This window comes from Dermacentor andersoni, chromosome 1 (assembly GCF_023375885.2).
Source record: "Dermacentor andersoni chromosome 1, qqDerAnde1_hic_scaffold, whole genome shotgun sequence".
Taxonomy (NCBI): domain Eukaryota; kingdom Metazoa; phylum Arthropoda; class Arachnida; order Ixodida; family Ixodidae; genus Dermacentor; species Dermacentor andersoni.
In genome coordinates this window covers 229,150,322-229,177,803 of record NC_092814.1, presented here as the reverse complement: position 1 = coordinate 229,177,803, position 27,482 = coordinate 229,150,322, and the positions used below count along the sequence as shown (strand labels likewise).

Below are 27,482 nucleotides of genomic sequence, written 5' to 3'. Positions count from 1 at the left end.
GTAATACTGTCTTTGTGATGGGGGCGTCGCGTTCGTTCCTCGTCATTCTAATTTCGGGGAATCCAGTTATCGTCATGCCGTCGTCGTCACGCCATCGCCGTTACACAGTGTTACGTCTCAACACCACCTAGGGGGTTAATTGAACGTGTCAAACCACCGTACCTCCTAACCAGACCTCAGCGCGGCGTGGACAACGACTAAAAGCAATCCCCCCCCACCCCCCTACAACCTTTATCCGGAAACAGGAGAAAAGGATGAACGGGAGGGAACCCCACGACAACGAATGGATAAACGCAGTTAATTAGACGAGTCAAATCACCACCCATTCCGCGGCACTTATCCAGCCGTCGAGACAGCGTGTAAACCGGCCGTTGCAGAATTCCACGTAAGGCCCTCAGCCCGACCTTTACCTTGCAGACTGTGCGAAGAACGGGGTGGGCTACGACGAACCAACCAGGTGTCGGAGGGGAATTTTTTTTTTTTGCCAAATATTCCAAACTAGTTTCTTCGAGGCGGAGTTACGGCGGGTTATGGATAGCCTGGGCGTGGCATCGCGACGGAGTCGACGATGGTGATTTGCTGCTGGACAGTCTTCAGATTCCCTAGTCGACTCGCCTAGGGAAGACGACGGGATTAAAAGCAGATACTTTTCGAGAGTAAGGACAGGGGGTCCTGATGTGAACTGAGACGTTAACTTGCTCCTGCATGGAGTATGCTTCAGCGCTGGAGCCGTGTAACTAAGCTAATAAACCCTTTTCCTTCATTTTCCACAACTTGATGTCGTAGTCGATGGGCTTGGTGGATTCCATGCCCCGAACGCCACCTTAGCCGCAACAACAGTCACCGTCATACCATGGCCGTCATGTCTTCGTCGTCACGCTGTCGCTTTACAATCGTCATCATTTCAGCAATGTTATCTCATTGACGGCATGCCATCGTCGTCATACCCCCTTGGTTAATACATCGCCGTCATTCCTTCTTCGTCATTTTATCGCAATTATGCTGCCCTCATTCAATCGTGAATTCGAGATTATGCTGTCATTAGCATGCTGTCGTCGTCATTGCGTCGTCGTCAGACAGTTGCTCTTGTGTGCCGTATCATTCGGGGCAATATGTGCCGTAAAGTAATTAAGAAGGTAATTAGTGCATTTTCGTTGATTAGTCGAATATGTGTTTTGATTTCTTGTGTAAGTAATGTCGGCCTTTGCACACTCTAGCTCAAATAATGTAATTGTGCTATAGGCCACAGGTTACTCTTTAATATTCTGTAAAACTTAAATATGACCACCCGGTATCATCATCGTCGTCGTCATCATCATCAGTCTATTTGTTATGTGCACTGCAGGACGAAGGCCTCTCCCTGCGACCTCCATTTACCCCTGGCTCGCCTATAACTGATTCCAACTCGCGCCTGAAAATTTCCTAATTTCATCACCGCACCTAGTTTTCTGCCGTCCTCGACTGCGCTTCCCTTCCCTTGGCACCTATTCTGTATCTCTAATGGTCCACCGGTTATCTACCGACCCAACGCTACAGACTCCAAAGACGCACATTCCCACCACCGCATGACAAGTTAAACAGGAACCAGGCCGTAACCTTACGCCTACTGCAAACACACACTTACCCTGGTCGTCTTACACCACTGTTGCCGAGGCTTATACCCGACTGATGCGTATAAAGGGTGCGGACACAGAAGGACGCTGATACACATGCTCTGAGAATGTGCCGGCAACAACGGTACTGAAACCGCCGCCGTTCGCGACGCCTCCATAACCACCGCCGTTAACAACGTACAGGAAGCCTCGAGCTCGCTCCTTCCCGATGCCGCCCCGGCTGCGGGCGCCGCCGGGGACCTTCTCCGTCGGCATCGTCGCCGCTGGGAGGCGGCTCTCAAAAGTTCGGAGCTGGAAGACCAGCCCTGGGCCATCTGGCAAGCCGAAGATGTCGGCCGAGTCCAAGGACTTCGAGCCGCCACCTGAGGTCACCACAGCCAAAACTGCCGGGCCATTTTTTTTTTTCAATAAAGTTTATTTTCTTCTTCTTTTAATGTCAACTAGAACACCGGCTATCCCTGTTTTTTCTCTGATCCACACCGCTCTCTTCTTGTATATTAACGTTACGCCTAACATTTTTCGTTCCATCGCTCTGTGACAGATTATTAATATTTCAATAAAAAGGAAGCGGGAGTAGGGGGGCGAAATGGGCTAGATGCATGAGCGCTAAAGAAAAGAAAATCTGAGGACAAAATTTACGATTGAAGTTCGGATCATTTTACGCCAGGACCAAAATTTTCTCTTTTACTACATCGTCGCCACACGCATTAGTCCGTTAACTCCAGAATTATTTTGGAAAACCATACCAAATTCCCCAAATTTCTTTTATGTCCGTGTTACGATTGACGTTTAGCATTGTTTACCCGGCATCCCTTCTCGACGATTGTTTCACCGGCAAGCGCGCAGCTATCAAAGGCCCTTCACGCTGTATCGTCGTTTCCCCAGAACCAGGGACTACTAAATCAGCGTAATCAAAGCTGACGCGCGAGACGAGTCCCCGCCTGGACGAGACTGGACTCGACATAGACGGTGACAGGCAAACAAAGGGCTCACGTCGAGGTGACCACAGCCGGCGTCCATCGTGGAAACAACAGCTACCGTGTATACCATTGTACCGGAGCCTGACCCTGACAAATAGACTGTCACGAATGGCCTACTAATTTATCAAAGGGGCCAACGTCGAGGATTTCCATGGGAACAACTTCGACATCAAGTTCCCAGCTGGTCACGTCGTTGCCTCGTATACGGGGGCGAACTTGCAACATAGGAGGCGGAGCCTGGCGGAATGATGCGACGTCACGGGTGGGATATTGCGAACGGTTCAACAACTGTGGTTGGCTGAAAAGAACAGTGAATTTCCCCGACAAAAGAAAGGAGGAAGATAAGCGCATAAGAAGTGGATCTTGAGTGCTATGGGAGTGTGCTTCGATTCGCACTAGTGCTCTTAGTCGTACGGGTGCTCCATCTCGTGCGTGTTGTCCTACTCATGCTCGGACTAGTACTCGTACTCGTGCGAGTATATGTGAACTCTCATCATGTAAATTTGTAAATAAACTTTTTTTTTTCATCTCTTAAACGTCGCCCAGGACCTCTCGATCGCACAGCACATGGCTCATCATAAGCCACAGAACCTTAATGGCCGCTCGGACGCAAAGTCACAACAACTATATGACAGTGATGGAATTCGCTACCCTGAGTCCAAACAGTAGTCATATATTTTAGATGTCGTTCTGATTATGAGACTACATTACTTAATTTGTTTCTGATTAGAATTAACAAAAAGAAAAGCTGTTCTTGAGAGCAGCTTTCCTTCAATGCGGACCGTAATTCATCTCTGGCGGCGGGAGCAGCAGAACGTCGGGTCGAACGAGTGTGACTCGTCATTGGCGATATTGGTACAAGCTCCTATGACGAGTACAGCTCGTGATTGGCGGTTAAAGGGTTAATGAAGGTATCGTCTTAAAATGGTGCAAAATTTGATTTTTATTGGACCGTTATAGACTGTAATGAACGGTTTAAACTGCTTCGAAACATTCCGGACCTGTACCAGGACCGAACCAAAATATGTGAATTGTAACCTGATCAGAATTGAAAATAGTTCTGGTTTTACACCCTGTCTGCAAGACCAGGAAACTAAGAAAATAAAGCAGCAGGCTTTCAGTATATGTACCCCGGATAATCATAAAGAGGGAAAAGCTCTTTACTGAAAGGCAGATATTTTTTTTTCGGCTCGCATGATACATGACCAGACATACTACTTTACATAGGGAGTGGGTGGAACATTCAAAGATTACAAAGGAGAGTGTAAAAAAAGCAAAAAGAGGAGTTATCACAAAATGTACGCGAGTGAACCTGACTGATGTTTACAGAAACAATGTGAAGAATGGATGCCTTTCTATATCACGAAGCAGCCTTTAGCTTAATCTTTCCGAGAAGGCTAACTGTAAAAGGTAATGAAGCAATGAATCCAAGGCCCACTGGTCTGTCGAATGGTAAGGCACAGGACCTAGCATGCTGTGTAACATCAACGAAGCGTGACAAACTATGTAAATTTGGCGCTCAAGACAAAATTTCTCGTCGCAATACACGGGTGCTCCACGGTGTTCAAACTGCTACGGCTATCGTCGTAAGGATCAGGGGTCTTATGGGACACAGGTAGCTGTCCATGAATGCTACGTTGAGCCGAAGCCGGAGGTACAGCGTCTCTGACCGGCGAAAAAATAGCCGTGAAATTCTAGATCTTACCTTAGGGTCAACCAATGACAGGAACTTCTCCTAGTGAAGCAGCAGATTGCAAAGGCGAGCTCATTCTTCAAAGGCGTGACCTCCATCTGCGGTGGCATCGCAAATGCTCTTAACGTGGGCTAATGTCTACATTCTCCAACTAGCACCACTAAGGACCTCGCAAAATTGGATTCTGGAGCCTACATTGGCTTCTAGAATCATATTCACTAAAATTGTTTATTTAAACAAAATTCGAATACCAAACATATTCCTTACTGCGTGTAGAAGGCAGACGTTTGTTGTTTATAGTAGATACGAGCTAATTATGGTGTACCAGTAAGTATCACTGGCATACCTCCCAAAGCAAAAAAGCTTCAACAAGAAATGCTATCTATATATCTCTTGAAGGTTAAACTAATATTTTTGTACAATGTTTAGAATCAGCCTCTTGTGGTTTAAACTCACTATATTTATAAACATCATGAAGGCTCGGTCACTATGTGACGTAGTCAAATTAAAACACTAAGTACCGACAAAATAAAAATTAAATTATGTATATTAACAATCGGAACGCACAGTAGGCTATAGAAGGCCTCTGTAGTGGGAAATTAAGAGGAAGCTAGTGCGGGCACAACTCTGATTTCCCCAATCAAATACACGTGAAATGCAGAAATGCTTTCCTGAGACAACCAACGGACTGATCTGAATGAAATTTGTTGTATTTCGGAGAGAAAGTTAAATTCTAGTAACTCCAGCAAACAGAGTATTTATTTAGGACTTGGAATGGTTTTATAAAATATTGCCTAGAATTGGTAAGCTTAAAAACAGAATGAATACCAAAAGTTTACGGATGCCAAATGTTTACGGTCGTTTTGTAAATGTCCCACTCACAATTTAGTGTTGTGTACCAGAGCGGTGTATAAAACATCAATTTCGTTCGCTTTGGATGTATTATTAGGTGCAGTTTACAGAATTCTGATATCGTTTTTTATTGCCGGATTGCAGAGTTGTAAAAGGGGTAGTTGCGTGCGTGCGTGTGTATGTGTGTGTGCGTGTGTGTGTGTGGGGGGGTGAATTAATGTAAGTGAAGCTTTCTGTGATGTTTGCTTTGATTGACGATAATTAACGGTGATGTTGACGGCGAATGTTTCCTTTCTTCAACGTTTTGTCCAACACGATAGTGGTGAGTTCACGTTAAACGTTACCTTCAGGCGTTGTTGTGCGCCATATTGCATAACCTCTGAGAGGGTTGAGCATTGTCGTTGCCTCACATGGCATCTGGCATCGTGACAGAAGCATTAAACTTGAATTGCATTATGGGGCTGGTACGTGCCAAAACTACAATAGGATTAGGAGGCAGGCCGTAGTGGCACACTCCGGATCAATTTTTTCACCGTGGTGTTCTTTAACGTGTCCCAAAATCAATGTGCGCGAGCGTTTTTCATTTTGCCCCCGTCGAAATGCGGTTGTCTCGGTCAAATCCGCGACCTTGAGCAATGCTATAGCCGCAAAGCTATCGCGGCGGGCACAGAAGTGTTGATTTGACGTGCGACCGCTTCCTTTGTGTCGCCTAAACCCTGCGGCGCGCTTTAATTAATGCGGCTTTGCTTCTGCACGCCCTGCGTAAGTTGTCCGCTAGACATATTTGCATGGTTTTATTCTTCGGAAATAGCAGAAACGCGCTGTACCGTACCTTCAACTTAAGTTTATCCAGCGTTTCCTTGCCTTCTACCGTCACATATTCCCTATCCCTCCCCCCCTCCTTGTATTTGCATGGGAACTGCGAGCGAAGAGTGGCAAAAGTGGCACTCTTATTGCGACTGCGTCGGTTCTACCCATTCTCTGCCTCCTCTCTCCTCTCCTCTCTTCCATTCTTTCTAGCTTCCCTCTGGACTTCCGCGTTGGTAGAAAGGTAAGCGTTTGCAAGGGGTCCCGGATAATTACAGCTGTCAAGAGGCTAATGTAGCGACGACCCGGGTGCTGCAGAGGGCATTGTGCACATTCGACGCGGTGTGGTCCAAACGAGCTCCTCGTGTCTTTTTTCTTCTCTGCCATGCTCCTCCAAGCTCTGAACCACTCCACGACGCAGTGTGCCGGACAGCAGCAACAGTGGGAAAGTCGAAAGAAAAGGCAAAGAAAGCTTCGCCACGGCGGCTCGATAAAAAAGCATCCAGCGGCCGTGGCTTCGCTTTAAAAAATGGCGGCATAAACTGAAAATCTACTTGCTACAGTCACTAGATCATAACACTTCATCTTAAATGCAACAGGCCTCTTCAAATTCGGTGCAGGGGTTGCCGAGAATAACGTCTTCTTTGTCCACATGTATTTAGATAGGAATTCCCGAGTTAAATCGTCACCTTCTCTCGCAACACTTCTCACATCTTCTTCGCCAACACTCACTGGCTTTCAATGCCCCCTATTTTTTTAACAAATATCGGCAGCATGGGATTGATTCTCACGACGTTCGTAAAAAACATTGCGCGAATACTTTATTTCAAAACTGTTCAGAGCATTCCCATCCATTACTTACCCCTACACTTTCATTTAATTGTACCTGATTGCCATACTTTCGTGCATTACATCTTTAAGTACCATAAGTGTCTTTGGCTTTATTATCTTTCGTCTTTCACAAATTATTACTTTGTTGTATCTAATTGATGTCATTATTAACCTTGTTACTTCTAGTAACACCTACGCACGTCAAATGTATGTATCGGTTATGTTTATCCGCATTTTATGTCATTACTTTTGTCTATACTAGTTTAAATATTTTTTGTTCGTTATGTATATTATTTTGTTCTGTGGATGTTATCTATAAGTTTTAGTATATGCTGCCTTGTGTACAGGCCCTGAGACACCTTCAAGGTAGATTTTGTCGCTTTTCGCTTGGGGTGAGCCCCAACTATTATGTTGGGAATAAAATCTTTTGATTTATTTATTTATTTATTTAAGGACTAATTTTGGCCACTTAGGGTTCTTCAACGTGCACCTTAAGAACGGTACTCAAGAATTTTTGCATTCCGCCTCATCGAAATGTTGCTACCTGGAATCGAAGCTTTCGCCCTCGTGCTGAGCAGAAAGAAACCATGGCAACTGAACCACAGGGATTTTACCCATCTGTCTTGCACCAACAAACTGTGGCGAATAAGAATTCAATGATTAACGGTCGCTTGTCCTTGCGATTGCAAGACAGCGAGAAAAATACACCACAATTCTTGCTAAATATTTTAATTAAAACGCGTTATTTTCTAAAGGCGCTATAACCGTATCCACCCTTTCTCTCTTTATTCCCAGCACCGCCCCCAATGCTCGTTTTTTCGGCTCCTGTAAAACATTGCGGTCTGGCACACCTCTCGCACGGATGGAGGAAGTGGGAAGGATCATTAGCGGGTGAGCCAGACTTCCACCTGAGTGCTGCGCTCTCCCTTTGGGCAAACGACTCGATTCGCGGGCCCTTGCGCCAGCAAGCCCGGCGACAACGCATGGGTCACACGCCAAACTAGGCACAGGTCAGCGCGCCCGTTGGTGGGCTCCCGCTGCTGTCCGTGTACACGCCGCAGCGTCTCGAGCGAGCGTCGCTGCACCGGGCTGCCGGCCACTCGAGGGCGCACCGGAAGCTGTTCAGCGTCGATCGAGCGGGCAAAGCACCACCACCTCGCACGATTTGCGTTCGCACCCCTCTCCAACCAGGGAGCGGCGCCGCGCAGGGAACTGGTCCGCGGTAGCGCGCGATCGCTAGTGAGAGCTTCTCGACGCCGGCGCGCCGAAGCGGCGCGTTCGCCCGACGGGTCAAGAGCAGTCAATCACTCGCGCGCGCGGCTGGCTCGCCTTTGTAGCTCGGCTTCGCGCGCGCCGCAGGCTTGACATGTGTTTGCGCACGCTCTCTCGCGAGGGCGGCGCGGAGCTGCCGCTCCTCTTCAACCTCTCGCTCTTCTTTCCTCTCGGAGGGCCACTCTGCCATGACAAGTTCGCGACGAGACGGGCCTCTGGCGACGGGGCCATGCTCCCGCTTCGTAGTCGCCAAACAAATGGGCTGGCCCCGCTGGGCCCGCTCAAGCTGCGCGCGACGCCCCCTCCTCCTGTCATTGCCTCTGCTGATGATGATGCATGTACGTTGCCGCCAGGTTACAACGACGCACGTGCGCATGCGGAGCGCATCGTTAGCGGGGTTTATAATGTCACTCCGTACACCCTCCAGCGAGCGCAGCATACTTGAAGGAAGTGGTTATCGGCAGAGAGGCTGTGACTTGCGTATCTGTACTGATATCGTAGCACGTCGTTGAGTTGCATGCCAGAACCAACCCTCGAATGTATCGGTGGGACGTGTGGCGGCGTGGGGCAAGCAAATGGTGTTTTTGAAGGCTGCAAACAATTATGGCCACTGATGGGAAGAGAAAATTAGAAGACAACGAAGAAACAAAACAGGAAACTCTGTCTTTGGAGATCAACTAGAATGGTATAGTGTCAATTCGACCATAGAAGGGTCAGCCGATTTAGATGTAGGGACTCCATCCTCAAGACAATAGCGTCCTCCATAAAGCAAGTTTCCAATCGCCTGGTATGCACCCTACGTGAAAGGTCTGTCAAAATACAGCAGGTAACAATTGCCACATGGCGGATTTTGTCATATTGGAACATATGCGATCATCGGACCTAGCTGCTGAGTTTATAGGGAGGCAATCTATGGCTCAAGAAGTGCCTTCGGGAAATATATGTTCCATAGTGGAATCTAATGAAGAAGAGAGTAGGCTAGATAACATTGCTCCTGACACCTATGGTGCAAAAAAGTTTTTAAAATGAGCGGCGTCCTCTACTGGACAATAAGGTTTTCTGTATTTGGCTATTCATATCAACTGTTGTGATGGGTAATTCATATTTACCACTTTCCACAATAATTACCATGGTCTTTAGCATGTCTTGCATATATCGTTCTTAATACACGTTTTCTTTCGCTGTTATCGTCGCGGATCTGTGAAATTACGCATACTCATTTGCAATTTTCTTCAGATGGGCTCGCGGGGCACCACTGGAAGCGCCGGCACTGCAATGGTTCTTGCATCGAAAGTGCGATCACATGACATCGCTTCGCCGTGGCGAGAGGGTGCGCAATCATTTTATCCCGCCATTTAGGAGGTTTGTTTTGTTTGTATTGCTCGTAAACGTTGCCCCTTATCTTTTAACCGTACTGACTGCCGTATTTTAACAGGCAGAAGTTGCTCGTGGCCTTCTACATTCTTTTTAATACGCTGATCACAGAATATATCCAGCCAAGACCGGGATATGTTCTTCTTTTGGTCAGATTGTTCATTTAGAATGTGGCGACAAGATATGGTCTATATAAAAGTACACAGTTCAGATATATGTTAGAGAAGCTCATTGGGTGAGACATCACTCCTCAGAGTCTAGTTATCGTTCAGTTAACTTATTGTCAAAGGTTGTCGGTGCTCAAGGCACAACCCGGTTACAGTTAGTGATAACGTTTGTCATATAGTGAGAAAAAGAAAGAAGGTAGTTGAGTCGTTTTTTTTCTAATTTGTTCGTCACCAGAGCAAATAAAGACGACCTTGATTACTACATGGTACAAGCATAAGCTAAAATTACTTTAAGTTTACAATAGAAAACAAAACATCACCACCCTTGACTTTACTCCATTTATTGATTATTTTATTTATTGAATACTGTTAACCGCGGACTGTGGGTCATTACTTCGTAGTTTGGCTATTCTTTTTCCCGTCTGTTCTCTTCGGGTACTTTCAATGCTATAACCAGAAAATTACAGCAAGATATCTCATGTGTTACCGTGGAATCGGGCGCACGCGAACGAAACACAGCTACGCCCCACGATGCGACATGCAGGCCAATAAAGGCGCGTGTTGATCGCGAAGGCTCTGAATTCCACGGTCGATAAAACTTGAGCCGCTACAGAAATTTATCGATCAACAATATTGCTGGTAACTTGAGTGAGGAAGATAGTCGCAGCCTTCAGAGGAGGCTTTAGCTCGGGCCCAACTCCAACGCCGCCTAGTAAAATACATGTAAAACGCAAAAACACTTTTCTGAGATAACCCCATGGACCAATTTTAATAAATCTTGTGGCATTTGCAAGAGAAAGTTAAATAGTAGTGACTGCTGGAAGCGGAATTTCGATTGAGAGCCTGAATTTCGTTAAAAAGGTTTTCAAAAATTCAGAAGTTTGAAGAAAATAGAAGCACAGAGTTTAGAAATTAATAGCTCTGCGTCAAAAACAGATATCGCGGTTCTCTAAACGGAATCCGTTAGATAACTGAAAGCGGACGAATTCGATATGTCATTTGGTATCTTATGTGAATTTGTTACGCTGTGTACAAGGGTTCTGCAAAAGCTGTATTTACATATTACTAAATATTTGAAATTCACGTGTAGCACACCAATTTTGTCCGCTTTAGATGTACTATTATATGCAATTCACATAATTGTGATATCATTCTTCATTGCTGAATTACAGAGTTGTAAATTTAATAGTTTCGTCTTCTGAAAATTTTTTTGCCAATTTTTAATAAAATATTGACGACCTAAATCGAAAATTCGAAACCAACAGCCACTAGATTGTAAATTTTTCTTTTAAATGCAATAAACCTCGTCAAACTTGGTGCAGTGGTTGAGGCGAAAAACGAATTATTTTTTACATGTATTCAGGTAGCAGCACCCGAGCTAAAGATTCCTCTACCTCGTAAAACTTGGCGCAGTGGTTGACGAGCAAAACGAATTCTCCTTTTACTTGTATTGAGATATCTGAATACATGTAAAAGGGGAATTCATTTTTCTCGTCAACCATTGCGCCAAGTTTGACGAGGTGTGTTGCATTTAAAAGAAAAACATAAAATCTGGTGACTGTTAGCTTTAAATTTTTTATTAAAAATTAGCAAAACTCGCATATTTTTAGAAAACGAAACTATCAAGTTTACGACTCTGTCTCTCGGCAGTGAAAAACGATATCACAATTTTGTGCATTTCTTCTAATTGTACATCTAAAGCGGACAAATTGATCTGTTACACATGACCGTCAAAAAATTTAGTGATATGGAAATACAACGTTTGCAGAACCTTTGTACACAACGTAACAAATCCACGTAAGATATAAATTGATATATTGAATTAGTCCGCTTTGAATGTTTTAATGGATGCCGTTTACAGAACCGCGATAGCTGTTCTTGATGCAGAGTGTAAGAATTGGGGTCGGGCATGAAATAGATGGTAGCTGGTCCATGCCGTCATCCGACTCATCCACGTTGAGCACGTTGTTGAAAGGAAGGACTTCTCATCAAGAACGAAGAATATGGCATTTATTTACAATATCTACATGAAGGGTGGAGAACGTTACATTTCATCAGTCTAGCATGATTGAAAGAGAATGCACACCCAGCAGCCGCGCAACAACTGCTTATAAACACTCTATCTTCCCTGGATCTCTAGGTGAGGGAAAACGGCCGTTCAACCTAAGACCTGGGAGCGTCCAATGTCATCGTAGCCAATGTCGTCCAATGTCATCGTAGGGAGTGCGGAAGTGCAGGGGGAAGGTTTACACACTCACTTAAGCACAGGTTTCACTGAACAGACCGAGGTGAGAGGGTTCTCGCAGACAGAGGTCTTGACCCGAGCAGGCGCCTCTTTGATCCCAGAGGTGACCCTGCAGACAGTCACTGCCGCGACTGTCCATTGACTGACCACTTCTGGGACCGGCGACACCGCACCGCAAACCATCTTCCAGGAGTTCCCCCGCTCCAAACAAACCGAGACGGCGAGGGCGAACCCACTAACACTACTTGGTCCGCCGACCGCATCTAGACATGGTGGCGCCGACGGGCTGTTGACACGGCGAATTGTCGTCCTTACAAAGCGAGTCGCCGCAGCATACTAGGAGAGTTCGGAGGTCGCTTCTCCTCTAGATCGCCACCCGCGCAGCTGTGGCAGGCTGGGAGAATTTTGTAGGTCGGTACCTCTGTAGGCCGATCGTAACAAGAGCTATTAATTTGTAAACTTCGTGCTCCTACATTTTGTGGAACTTTCGAATTTTTGAAACTTCTTTTTAAAAATCCAGGCCCTAAATTGAAATTCCCCTTCCAACATTCACTAGAATTCAACTTTCTCTCTCAAATGCAACAAATTTCATTAAGATCAGGCGAGGTGTTATTTCAGAAAAGCGTTTCTGCCTTTTACGTGTACTTGAATAGACCGCATCGGAGTTAGGCCCGAGCTAAAGCTTCCGCTTAAAGTACTCAAATAATAAAGCCGTATTTCCTGGACGTAGACAGCCAAAGACAACGATCTGGCTGTACCGAACGATGCCCGTTGTCCACGAGGAAGTAAAAAAAGGAAAGCGCCCCCCCCCACACACACACAAATTTTTCAAATTATTGTTAACCGTATACCGATAAATTCCGAACACCTACGACAAGATCCCTTCACATGTTCAAACCAAATAAGGGGCGTCGATTTACGAGACAGGGAGCTTTCCCACGCGCATACATGACTGACTGCATTAGTCGCGTGTCTCTCCCTTGACGTATTCGACAGCTTGCTAACAAGAACTTGCTAACGATCTCCATAACTGGACAATCGGCCGCTTTCTGCGCAAGTGCTGCTGGAACACCGCCCCCATCGCTCGTCGGCCCATAAAGCGGTGAAGGCGCTTTTGTGCTTCTTGAGGACGACGGGCTTGTGTGAACGTATGTGACTGTTAATGCAATTTCTATTAGACCACACGCGTCAGCGAACTCACCGCTAATTTCCTTCTTTCCTTCGCCCCTCTCTCTCCTTGTCATCTGTGTTTTCCCATTTCCCATTCACCCGGTGTAGGATAGCCAACCGGACTTTATTCTGGTTAACTTCCCTGCCTTCTGCTTTCTCTTTCCTCCTCCCCTCCTCCTCACTCTGTGCGAGCTCTAAAATTTGCCACTGGGACTTGACGACCGTTGACCTTCTGTAGAAGCTATCCCGGTATATATTTCTGCGATAGTACGTAGAGCAAAATCCGGTCCACATCGGCGCGGAGAAAACCTGATATTTTCATACAGCGTATCAAACGTTAAAATCAAAACAAAAAACAAGCGCTCTTGCGTAAAACTCCCACAAGTGACCGAAATTCGACGGCAGACGACGAAAAACGAAGCACGCGTCGACGCTGAAGCAGACGATCCGGCACATCATCCAGCTTTACGTTATTCAGGCGCTGAAGGCAGACAGTCACCACTATTGTACACGCACCAAATTACAATTTTCTTGCCGAATGGCTCATACGCTGGACAGGCCTACCATTATTACTACGCTTACAGGTGTTCTGGCTGCTGGCCTTGTCTACGAAATTATTCACTGATAAAACAGATGATACTGATCAATATCCGCATTGCAACATACATACGTCGCCTATACTTCTGTAATAAAACAAACCTTTCTATGCTTACTTTCGGTTTGGGGTTTGGCGGATGTGCTTTTTGGTTGGTCTTTCGCCGAGTAAAGTGCAGTTTACTGTTGCAGTGTCTCCAAGATCTGTCCGCTCCACGGGGCTTGCCGACCCTAGACATAGTGTCATAGCAAGGGAGGCCAATCCCGGAGACAGTATAATGCGCTGTTGCGTTGGTCACGTTGTAGGGATCTCCGCCTCTTGCCGTTTTCAGCCGCAGGCAGACAATCAATCGCTATAGCACAAACCGCTGCGCATAATATGATCAGTTGAATGGCACTTATTTAACCGTTTCACAAAAGCTTCGCTTCTCAGATTGCACCCTGAGAGGTGCATCGGCATCATTTTCTTTTTATTCATCTATGCAACGTTGAACCACATACTTTGCATCGGTTTAGTGAGAAAGATGTTAACAATGCAGGTTTGTTTCAGTGAGGTAAGCTTGACGCAAATAAACATCCAGTTCTTCACTTGATTGCTGTAAGCCAGAACTCGACGGAAAAGGAGGGTAGTTGATTTGTCATCAAGACATCGTTTTCCTCGGTCGCAGCCAAATAAAGCATTCTTCGTGTGCTCTGTTCTTTTCTTTCTTGCTGCTTTGAATTCGCAGTGTCGTTACTGATGCCGTCTAGTAACACATTAAACAACATCACAATTTGTTCAACAGGGCGAATAAGTTCTCAAATTCAATCACAGCGCACATGAATGGAAACGGTATGTCCGAAATAAAATAATACAATTTCACTCGAACATTTTCGGCACTCTTTCTTCTTGTGCCACCGAGGGTTGTGAAAGACTGCTAGGCAACATTCGGATAATTAAAGTCCCCGGCAAGAAGCATCGGTGACCTTGCAGTTTGATTTGTACGCTACATATTTCACACGTTACATTTAACACGTTACAAGTCTTCATTGCTAAGCTGACGGGCATAACCTGGAGTGCCTGCAATGTCTCTTAAATTACTTTTTATTTATCTGGAGTTCTCATTCTCATGATTCAGGTATCCTGAAATGTACTTCTGCACGGCTTCTGAAGCTACCAACCATAAATTCTTGTTGCCTTGCTTTCCAGTTAACGTTTCAATTTATCATGTTGTTTTCCTTTCGTAATATGCCTTTCGCGATCTTTTCATTGTCAGCGGCGAAAATACGTTGATGTGCCTTATCGACGTCAGGATTGGTTTAAATGTACCCGGTACAAAGGAGAAGGTGTACCTACACACAATATGACCGAGCGCCCATGAACGTGTCGTGTGTTGTTGGTGGAAATGAAAGAACCATAACTTATAGTGACAAAATTCAGCACGCTGTTCGCGATTTAAGTAGGAATTATAATCTTAAAGTTTGCACACAAAGTCGCCGATAATAGTAATTGGTGCGAACCGCCAGTGAAACCTTGGTACTAGAGATGAACGTAAGCAGATAACCGAACGTAAGGATCTCTCAAGGATCCCTGCGGCCGCCTAGCCCGGTGGGCACTGAGGCTCCAAGAGTACGATATCCGGGTTGTCTACCGCTAGGCAAGAAGCGCTAGGCAAGAAGCGCGCCGCTGCCGATGCTCTTTCGCGTTCGCCTGTCCACGCCGTCATTGTCAGTGTGTCCGTCCTAGACGACCCACTTCTCCCATTCGCTTCTGTCGACATGGCTTTGGAGCAGCGCAAGGACTCCTGGATTTCATTTTTGATAGATTACAGCTCTAATTCACCTGCACGCCCACCATCCCGAGCGTTACGCCGACAAGCTTCGCACTTCGCCATCCGCGACGTAATTGTCTATCGCCGTAACTACAGTTCCGACGGTCGCAAATGGCTGCTTGTAATACCTCGGCAGCTCCGCACTGGTATGCGCCGCTTTCCACGCCGACCCTCAGTGCGCACACGCTGGTCTCTTCAAGACCTACACCAGATTATATATATATATATATATATATATATATATATATATATATATATATATATATATATATATATAGTCCCATTCGGACACGGTATGTGCGAAGGTCGACGCCCAGAGCTTATTAGAAGACACTTTTAAAAAGACGCTAAGCTGTGATTTGCAGCCAGACTAAGTTACAAGAGTAAAACGATGTTCCAATAATATAGCTTTCCCCTAAAAGGCGTAAACAGAGTAGGTACAGGCATTCAGTATACGCACTACTGGCCTTATCATGGTACATTTGGTGGCGCTGAGTTCGGTAAGAGAATCACTTGTGCAGTGGAATGTGGGCAGGGTAGCTGTTCCAGCATGCAGCGACATATACATATACAGTATAGCTGCTCAATCCACGACGTGTCAGCCGGTCTTTGTCACTGCAGGTAGGCGCAGAGCAGCTTTTCAGTAATCTGAAAGGCGCAAACGTAATAAAGATTGCCCAAGCATCCATTATAAAGAAACCAAAGACTTTCCCTAGCAAGTTCTCAAAACGTTTGTAACAAAGGCAGGTCAAATACACGAAAACTCTATGAAATCTAGGACACGTGCCGACATACTGGCCCTCACGGGGGTGAAGTTCAAAAGTGAAGACTTGGGCCCTATTGTATTTTGCAAGTAAGCGACCTGTTTCCGCGGAAGAAATGCAAATTAAGTCTTAAAAGAATACTTCAACAGGATAAATAATTTTAAGCGTTGCCATTCGTTGTCCGTTATTGACTCCACATCATTGCGACGAGCCGCCCCTGCTGCAGGAGTACGTGTTCAAGTGAAAATCCTCCAGAGCGTTCGTGCCACTGCCATTTTGGGCGAAAACAATGCCACGTCAATGCATCAGCGCTCATGTTGTTCACTGAGGTGAGACCGTCTTTACAAGGTGAGATAGCCAAGGGTGGTGCAGCCGAATGCCCCGAATTGCTGGGATAATGTGTCCTTCCAATTGGATCACGTCTGTCTTGTTTCTCACCAGTTATGAACACGTACACTGCCCTTTGCCAGGTTCGTTCTTCACGTGAGGTCAACACATGCTTCGCGCAAGGTGCTTCGCACAAGCACTCTTTGTAACCACGAAGAAGGCTGATTTATTTTCCCATCATGCGCACTCTTGCAGAGGTGGTGTACTCGGACGATGCCTAGGGCGATAGGCGCGGATAACATGAAAACATCGAATTAATACAAAATGGCAATTCACTATACGTGTACTGTAATATAGCGCCGAGGAGATGCAAACGGCCCTAGCCGACGTTCAATAACTCCATCGAAAATGCGCAATATTATTAGAGTGAACTTCCAACATGGCGGTCGCACAAGGCCTGCATCCACGTGAGCGAATGTGGAATCTAGCAAAAGCTCCCAAGGCAGCGCTGCTGCGGGTTCAAGTTCTCGAACGCTGCGCAGCTGCTGCGCACGTGTATATGCGGGTTTCTTTATTGGGCCGCTCGGCTCACTGGCCTTCCTTGTCGGCGATGTCGCTCGGGTGTCATGCCATCGGGCGGCTGTCTTTGTGGTGCCTCGCCGTAACCCGACACTGCGTTGCGCCAGGCTGTGCGCGGACAAGCCTCGCCGGGGGACGAAAAAGCCTCGACCGCGATTCCAGACCGGTAGCGGCCGTGCGTGGCAGGTGGCAGACGAGCGGGCGGCGATATCAGCAGGTAACGAGCTGGGCTATGCTAAGACAAGGTCTTTCATTACCAGCCACTGACAGTGACGGGCTCCTTTAGACGCCTCTGCGGCGGCTTTGCTATATGTGCCGCACTTGCTCCCAGAAATGATGACATCGCGGGCGATATTTCCCTCATGCGCAGGCTGCGGGCATAGACATCGCCAGCTGTCACCGCATAAAGAGGTCCGCAGCAGAACACGCCGCGGCGCGTTTTATGCGACCGGCGAAGATGCTACACTCGTCTGTTTACAGTACGGAGTAGGGGGACGCGTTCGGAGAAATAAAACGTGCGGCGTTATTCGCCAGATACAACTTACTGCGCCCGTCTGCGCCGGCTGTCACGCTTCCCGCCAAGGTATTCGCGGGCCGCCATCGGTAGTGAGGCAAAATAAAAACGTGCGACAGCCTCCTCACTGACGAAGTCAATTATTCGCCACAATTATGCGCTATCGAGAGCCGGTAACGTTTCCAGTGTGTGTACGACAGTTTGTATACCTTGAATTGAGGTCTTCTTGCGTTTAAATTATGCAACCTACTCATTTCAGTCGACAGCAGCATTTTAGTGCAAACAAAAATAAAGATACGCGCTATCGATGGCACGCAAAGACGGAGACCCTCCCGCAGTGGCTCGAAAAGCCAGGTAAATAACGAAAGTTGCGAGTTAGGCTAGCCGGTTCTTTCTTAGCGAGGAAACAGCGCATGGGTACAGCTGGGATGCGGAGTATGAAGCAGTACGCGCAAGCGCTCGCGTGTGTCGCGCTTCTTTCTTGTTCCCGTGCATCTTACCCTTTTTTCCTCGCGAACGTAATATGCACTTGTATGGAGTTGGACAATGCGAAAAATGATAACTGGGCACAAGAAATAAAGAGAGAAGCAAAAGACTCCTTGTGCTCAAGTGCTCACCACTATGCGACAAGCCACCACTCAGGCTTGAAAAACCGCAGCACGCCCTCGTGGTTTCTTGAATCACTGACGCCGAGGTCCGAAGATGCTGACCTCGGAGAAATGTATTTTCCCTGACTTGCTTTAAGCGGTGCGAAGGGGAAGAGCTTCATTGTCAAAAAAAAAAAAAAAAAAAACACTCCCATTTTAACGTGGTTTACTTTTCGTTGCCTCTAAAGTACAAGCGTAAATATAGCCCTCCGCCACTGACCGCCATTTAATCGAAGAAGTAAGCGTTGATGATTGCAACGCCCAGCAGCAAGTACCGCAGTTATGTTGTATCCCACTGTCCGGAAGGGCAGGCATAGCATGAGCCAGTGTAAGGTATAGTGAATGGTGAATAGTCCGAAAATGGCGTATCCTTTCCCTCAAAGCGATGTCGAGCAGGAGTGCTCAGATGCCATAGCGAGCATATCAATTACATAAGAGAATTGAAGTTGATTCGGCTCCTTCGCCTGCAGTGACGCTGCAGTGATAGCCACTGAAAGACTGCATAGATATGTGTCTTAACAGCATGCTTGGTGATGGCTTTCTGTTGCCTTCAAGAGTGGTTTTTCGATCGACGTGCGATGCACGGCTGATATGCGGGACTTTGTAAGGCCACCTTTGAGAAGCAGATTATGAGTGCGCCAGTGAGGCGATGAGAGGGAACGTTTGTTCTCAAGGAACGATTACTGGCAACGTGGAAACTGGAACATGATGTATCATTATGGATAATGTTAGTTTTCCCCTTAAACATTTCGTCTTGTGGAACACTGTTCGTTATATGATGTTGAATCCCTATAGCCTCTTGAACGCGAATTTGGGTCGTATTGTTTGCGGCGAGCAAGTTACCGGTTCGCTGGCTGTTGATGAACATAATCCCTACCATGGAAGAAAACAAGTTTCGACTTTGGCGAGGCTATAGTGTAAAACTCGACTTTATACGTGTTTATAATGACAGAATGACTACTACATTGTGACTGAACTGGCATAAATAGTATAGATCCAGTTATAACCACTCTGCGTACGTGAGTATGAAGTCAGAGTATACCATTCGTTGAAGCTACGGGTGGTGCTCAGCTACTTGCTTCGTGGGGAGCATGCATGGGCCAGATCGGTCTTCTTACTATCCCTGGAATGGAGCGACGCACCTCTGGTTAACATGCTTCGTTATAGCAGTAAATGTTGTAGACGGAGGCAAGAACACCTTCGAATAAGTGGTGAGTCAGCGCTCGTGTGGTGTTCTTGTCTCCATCTGTATGTTATCGCGCTGCTATGAAATACCCTACCAACACCGCCCAGCTGTCCATCTTGCTACATTGCACTTCTGGCTGTCGATGAAAACACAGAGCAGACGACGACCGGGCTGAAGGCGCGATAGAAACTGTGCGTAAGGGAGGAACAGAGTGGCGAGCACCGTCTGTGTTCTGTCCGCTGACATACAAGCTCTATATAGAGAGCCGAAGAAAAATTTCTAGTATAAGCCCTTAGCTCCAATCACGAAGAAGAAGAAAAAAATGTATGGATCAAGGAAAGCACATTTAGAAAACGTAGAGTAAAGACAGCGACAGGCGGTGGCAGCTAACAGTTACTCGTTTAACTGCGCAGAAATATTTTAAGCGTGATATAGTAGATTAACACATATGCTAAGTCGCTAACTATACGCAGACAAACAAATTTAGTTTGCCCTTTCCAGTTGTGGCTGCCAGGTACCTGAGCTCTCGACACCTGCCCCGAGAGTTTAAACCATCGACAACACACCCCGCCTGCCATATATAACCCGCGGCGGACGGTGAAATGTATGGTTTGGGGTGACTCAAAACAAATGACATTGTCATCGCCTTTAATCTCACTGCAGCCAGCCATTAAGGAGTGCTTTCTGCTGCATGGACGGCGTGCCCTCAGGCTTCGCCTCGACAGCACACAGAGAGCATAGCCACACGAGTCCGGTCGCTTAATAGCGCTGCGCCGCGCCACCCGCCGCCGCGGCGACCAGCGCCCACGGAGTGACCGGCGCACGCGGCAAGCCGCGCCGGCGGCAACCGCGCCGTGCAGGACGCGCGAGAGCGCTCGATGATCGGCCGGTAGGGAGAAACAGTTCGCGCGGCCCTTTCCAAGCGCGGGCCGTGGCAGCGGCCGATAATGGCAGCCGTCGATGCATGACTGGCCCACATCGAAGACAGCCGGCGGTCGTTAATCACGCGCCCCTATCGGCTTCTGGCATCTGATTCCGGCTCCCCTCTGCAGACCCGCGCACCCTCCTCCTCGACGGCCATTAGACACACACGCACACGGCCGGCTATACAGTGTATACCCCTGTCGAGACGTGCTGTCCCGCACTGAGCACGCCGCCGCATGGCTGCGTGGAGGCGACGGGTTAAAGGAGGGATCACTTTGTACTCGCGGGGAGAAGGAGCGCGCAGAGGTTGGCATACGGACGGCCGTTTTTATGAAAAATTGAGCGGCTTTCACGAATCTGAGCCGATGCCAGGTCCGATATTAGACGCGTGGCTTGTACGAACCTACTGTACGCGCTCTCGCGTGTATGCATTCTGCGCGCGGCTCTTTGCGCAGCCGGGTCATTTATCCCCGTCGTTGCTTCGCTCATCGGCTGCCAATTGTTCTCGTGATTCACATTATGTATACGTGTCCTGGCGTAAAAGCGTTTCTCCTCCTTCTAGACAAATTTCTTGAGATCGCTTGTTGAGCGAAAGAGCAGCATAAATGAGCTCGCTGACAGCCCTTTCTTTGGTGAATCGACTGCCACATTTCACCTCCAGAGAGAAAGGAAGCACGGCAGACGCATGTAGAATGAAGCGCGTTCGCAGCTGTCGCAGAGCAGCCTCTCACCTCCATAGTAACAGAAGGCTTGCGCGCTTAAAGAAAGCTGTGACGTCACGCGTGAAAGCTGAGAACTCATACCCATAAAGGGGGGGGGGGGGGGGGGGGTGCTGGCTACGCTTAGCGCGGCGAAAAAAATTCTTTTTCAGCCAAATATTGTCAATAGCAGCGTTGGTCATCCTAGGTGTTGCCTTTTCTACACTCTTTAGCTCTCTCTCCATCTTCAGCAGCCTCTCTTCAAATGATAAGCTGTGTTGACCACGCTTCTGTGCAGTACTTGTCGGTGGTAGGGACTGCTGCGTCCACACGTGCTGGTACAGTCGCAAAAGAACGGCTGTTTCAGCATTCTGCAGTCACATCACTAAAGTAGACATTGCAATACAAGCTTGGAACGCCATTAATAGTAGTTAAAAAAAACAGTTCATAAATAGCCTTCCTACCAAACTAACAACTGCATTGAACATGTCAATCGCCGTTGTTAGGTAACTAATATTCTTGGAAATGTCTCGCAAACTACAGCTGTCGAAAGGTCCATAAAGGACTGTAAATGGACAAACTAGGCCACCAATACGTTTTGGCCGTAAATTTAGGAACGTCCCCGTCATAATTGTACCCGTGACGGCTGATCGCATGTACTCGAGCTGGTTGACACGAGTTATAAGGCAACCCTCAGAGAGAACGACACTCTGTCGCCCACGTCAGCGTATGTGTTTAGAACTCAACGAAATACAAACGAGTCACGCCATCTACACGGCAAAACCAATGCGCCTGACAGCAGTAAAGACGCCGGCAGGCTCTATCCGCGGGCTCATCGCGCATCAGCGTAAATGAACACCCATCGGCGCGCGCGCGCATAAAAGGCGCCCCGCGAAGGCGGTGGCAGACGGGGGAATGTGCCATCTATCTTTCCCGCCCGTGAGAGACAGTGGGAGGAGCCGCGGCCGCGAGACCCCGCGTGCGAGCGACCCCACCGCCGCGCTCAAAGCGGCAGGAGCAACAGCCGCGGCACGCACGCACACAATGTGGCCGCATTGTCGGCGACAAAAAAACGTGCAGCCGGGACACAAGAGGGAGAGACAGGGCGCCGCGTAATTTATGGCGTGTTTGGTGTCGTTTGCTCAGCGCCTGTCCGGCGCCCACAATGCGAGATGCGTAAAGTGCGCGTCGCCGCGCCACAAATCCTGCTCGAAATGCAACCATGCCCGCCGCGCTCTCTCTCGCTGGCCGCGCGCTTCTTCACGTGATGGTGTGCGTGCGTCTGAACGCGTTCTGTGTCCGGCTGCGGCCCCGGGTTCTCGGGTAGGACTTGAGACGCGAGAACCGTTTACACACCCGCGGAGGCGGTGGCTGTCTCGCTGCCGCTGTCGACCCCCCTCCATTCTCTATTATGCCGCTTTAAAAGGGAAGGTGAGCGCATAAATCACCCTTTAGATGATGACCCTGCTGATGGACGATGTTCTTCGCGCTGTGGGAGTGAGAATACGCCGGGGAAGTTGTTCCTCTGTCCTCCTGCCAATTGCTGGAGGGCTCTGTCGGGGCCGACGGGTTCCGCGCACAAAGGGGCCGTGTTCCTGTACGCTGAAGGGAGCGCGCTGCGCGGCGTAATGGATGGCCCCCGAGTAGAAACAGCTGCCCCCTCTTGGCGTGAGGGGCGTCGGCGCGCCGAGTGCTGGGACCGATGATGTGGAGGGGGGTGCACGACTGCGCGATGCGGAAGGAATCGCCTTCACGGCGCATTGGTAGACTGGCTGAGCCGCCTGCTCCGCGACATTGGCTGCGGTCGGCATTATGGCGGCAGCCTCACGTCCCATTGTCGGGCTCTGCGCGTTCTCCTGATTACGGGCCTTGTTGAAGAGCCTGGCTGCATTGTGTCATTGTTAGTCGCGCAAGTAAAATCGGACGATGGCTGTTTGAGGCCCGTAAGGAATACGGAATGCGTGCCCGGACAAAACCAGAGCTGTCCATTACAGTTTTCTATTTCCACATGATACAGTTGATAGTCATTGATAAGCGAAAACCGAAAACAGCTTAGACATCGCTTAGATACGTCGCAGGAGTTCGGTAGCGTAACGGACAAAGTTTCGGAGATTGCCCTATAACTTCTCGCTGCTAGGGAGCACACCTCACTCGTCCTGTGAAGTTTAACACGCTTTTCAGGCGCCTGAATTTAATGCGTCAGTAAACAAGCTTTTAGTTCTTCTGTCTCTTTTGTTGTTCCGACACCAGCTTTTATGACGAAAATCCAAATGCATTGATTAGAAAATAAAGCCGAGAATATGTTTCTTTTCATGCTTGCCTGACATCCCGAGCTACAAATGTCTGTCCTCTTCACGTGCTTCACAGGAAAACAGTTCTGTGCGATATTCTTCAGGTGTAGTAAGCGCATTTTACGACAGGATACGCATTCTGCCGCAGGATACGTAGGCTAAATCGGCATCGGCGATATTAAGACGCGTTCACACTGGGAGCTTTCTGTCGTGCGAGTATGAACAAAATCCCCGTCGGCGACAAAATGGGCGCGTTCAGATTGGGGCTGTCGTCACGCGCCACAGTGTTCACTGCCGCCCTCCAGCTTTCACGACATGCGCTGTGCACGGACTAAAGCTTGCCAGCTCAGTTCTAGCAGGTTTGTTATACGAGTGCATGGTTAGTGCAAAAGTATCTAGTACGTGTGGATGCAAGAAACACGAAATGCACTGCACACAGAACAAGACGAAGACATTAGATTACGTGGGCAAATACGATGGCGAGCTTCCATAAAAATCAGGAAACACACTCGTACCTCCTTTAGTTTCGTGCTCCTTTCACATTGCAGACACTTGCACTGTAAATACAACGGAGTGCTAATCAACACCTCGTTGATTGCGCTCACTACAACAGCGTATGCATGACTGTACAGCCGGTCTTGCTGCTACTCTTTATGTAGTGCGCGAAGTTGGTCACGCTCTCCAGCTACATCGCACAGTACCTAAATATACACAGCCCAGGATAAACCACGTTCTCACTCGTAGACGAATGAGCTTTCCAATGGGCTGAAATGATTGCATTAATTCTCTTCAGCGCAACAGTGCAGAAAAACAAGATGCTCACGGTCAAAAACGTACTCATGGTCAAAGCCCGATTCAAACACACACACACGTACGCACACACACGCACATACGCACGTACACACGCACACACACGCGCGCGCGAGTAATCCACATATATTTTAGTACACATAACGCCCAAGTGTACAGTACACTCGCTCAATAGACTTGTCTTTAACCTAATTAAACTTAAGCACGGAATGAATTCATAAAACATCATCAAATATACCTCCAAGCAACGACGCGACCGGCCACGAATCCGCCATATTGTAAAATGGCTGATTGGATTGCGACAGGCGATTTTCTCTTTTTTTCTGGCGATGAAAATTTGTTTCGGACCGATCGGCGCAATGAGGGCTTGTCACGCGACGTGGATTCCCCGGTTGCTGGTCTTGTCGGCGATTGGAAGTCTCCCAGCATGAATGCGTCGTTAGTGTTACGCAATATGCGCCAGAGATACTGTGACAATAATGTGAGCTTTTTAATTTAAGTGGTAATTATTTTGTTCTATGAGAATGCATGGTGACAAACAATCAAGGCAAGTATACACCTTGTATTACCAAGGAATCACTTTTACTGACTTATTGCATTAGGTGCATCGGTTCCTGCAACGGCTCCACCCGAGACTATACATTATAAATACTAGCTTGAAAAGCAGGATTATGAATCATCCACCCGAAGGGACAAGGCTGGCTATACACGCTCGAAAAAGAACAAGCGAAAAAAAGAAATCACCAACGATTACGATACTCGCTAATGCGAAATTTGAGCGCAGCTGTATACCTGTTTTCATTTCACGATATATTGGCTAGCGCGGTCAATCGGTCTCGTGCGGCCCGTTGCAAAGGGAGCGGAGTGCGGTGCGACTGCCTCGATAATCTGGAGATCGCGAGAGCCAGCGCGTGGGTGACGCATGGACGCGATTCGCAGCAGCCGCCGCAGCCAGGCTTCCCAAACGATGCGCTCTACTATGGCGCCATCTCGTAGCCACCGTCGCCACAGTATACGTTTTTCTTCTCACACTTTCGCCACGCCCTCCTCCGCTTTCCGCCTCATGTTTCCGCTGCGCCTTCCTCTCCGATTTCTTCCTCGCGTCTTTGATCCCCGCTGCACTCCGCGTACGCTTTCATCTTTCGCTGTGCTCGTGCACTCGGTTACGCCGACGCTCGCAGTAGTAACGAGGGCCTAAGCGCTGCGGTCTAAAATTAAGGAGCAGTTAATGAAAGACGGCCACTAAACAAAATATGTTTCAAAATTCAATTATCATACTTCCTAAATAGGAATTATAGTGCAGCTGTATACGTGTTTTCATTTCGTGGTATATTGGCTAGCGCGGACAATCTGTCTCGTGCGGCACGTTGCAAAGGGAGCGGAGTGTGGCGCGACTGCTTCGCTAATCGTGACACGTGGGCGGGATTCGCAGCAGCCGCCGCAAACAGGCCTCTACCCATGCAGCGCTTTGTTTCCATGCAGACGACGCGCGCTACTCTGGCACCATCTCGTAGCCATCGACACCGAAAAGCCCGTCATGCGCGGAATTCCGCTTTTCTTCTGACGCTTTCGCCATACCCTCCTCCTCCGCTTTCCTCCTCGCGCTGTCTTCGCTATCACCGCATTTCACCGGCACTCTGCGTTCGCTCTTTAATCCTTTTGCTGTCCTCGTTCGCTCTAGTATGCCGAAGCTCGCCGCAGGAGCTGCGCTCTAAAAAGGCATCGGACTCACGCACATGAGTAGCGTCACTATTGCCCACACAGCAAGAGCAATGCGTCTTACATATACTTGCATTGGATGTGAATGGGTAGGAGACTCGTTTACGGTGCTGAGCAGCGTTCGGAACCCAGATGCGGTGCAGATGCTGAATGACGACGCTGACGCAGCGTCAGCGTGGGAGGTGGCTCTTGCGGCGACGCTCCAACGCCCGACAGCGTACTATAAGCGAGAAAGGCTGAGATTCCAGCCTCACCTTGGGCTGGACATGCTATCGACAAAGGGCGGTTAAACATCCATGGCCGTTAAACACCAGGAGAATCTGTACAACCATATCGACCGAGATACAAAACAGAGCAGCCAGGTTCGTCTCGGGTAGGTACGGGAGGAGGTACAGTTGCACAGCAATGAAAACAGAGCTCAACTGGGAGTCCCTGTCGTCTCGCCGAAAGAGGCTGCGGCTAAAGCTTCTGTATGAAATCTATCACAACAAAACTGGAATTGATAGGGAAATGTACTTAAAACCGCCAAGCTATATATCGGCACGCACTGACCACCAGTGCAAAATTAGAGAATACCGGGCTAGGACGGGCCTGTATGCCAACTCTTTTTTTGTAAGAACTATCGCTCAGTGGAATAGACTGTCATGTGAACAGGTGTGCAGTGAGAATCAAGATGTATTCTTTTCATGCTTGTAACCCCCCTGCTGTAACGCTTTCGGGCTAAGCGGGGATATGTCTGAATAAAGAAATAAAGAAATTCATGCGCGTACTGGATGACAACAACGACAATCATTTGCATTGTTTGTTACTTAAAGAACGCCCGTGTTAAAGGGCCGCTCACCAGGCCCTATAAAAATTACGCTGGAAGTTGTTACGTGTCCTCCAGGCAGTGTTCTGGCGTAAAACTTTTCACATCGGCTCATTGATAGCCGAGATCAAAATATTTCTGTGGTCTCGAATCCATGATTTCAGGAGGCGAGCTCCACTGCCAAGTGATACACTCTCTCCATATGCCCCGTCAAGCCTCCGCAAGCGAAATTCCTTCCCCGCGTACTCCCATACCGGACCTCGAGGATCGCGTGACGCATACGTCACGGGTCACGCCTTCATTTTTTTTTTCTCGTCGCTTTTTTTGCGGCGCGGCGCACTTGCGTAGACGGCGTCGCGCGCGAGCTGTTGTGATTGTCTCGCTTCGCGTAGAGCACGATTTCGTGCGCTATGCACGAGGAAACCTTACTAGCGGTATAATTCAGTGCTACACGAATAATGAGGCAGACACAAGCGGATCACATGATCCCGTGCTGGAACACAGTAGAAAATGACATAGTTTCGGTGTCTGCGTGCGCGACGGCTCGACGTGGGAACAAGCAGACGAAACGGAAGTACACCTCGCTTTCTGCGGTGCGAAGTAAAACAAAAGCATGCAAGCATTCGGTTTGTGTGTTTTATCCTTTCTCTAAGCTTTAAGTCGTCTATTCAAACAACGTATTACACAAATAACAGATGTTGCCTTGAATAATTTTCGAAGTCACGTGTCACCACGAGCGACGTCAAAGTGCGAACACGTGTACGTAGGCGCACTAGCACGTGTACGTCATCCTCCGGCTTGGAGCG

The 27,482-nt window shown here is 48.1% G+C and overlaps 1 pseudogene; it reads left to right on the top strand.

Annotated features, from left to right (window-relative positions):
• The first annotated feature begins 1,821 nt into the window (after positions 1-1,821).
• The window catches only part of LOC126547971 (uncharacterized), a 40,383-nt pseudogene continuing 14,722 nt past the window's right edge, over positions 1,822-27,482 (top strand).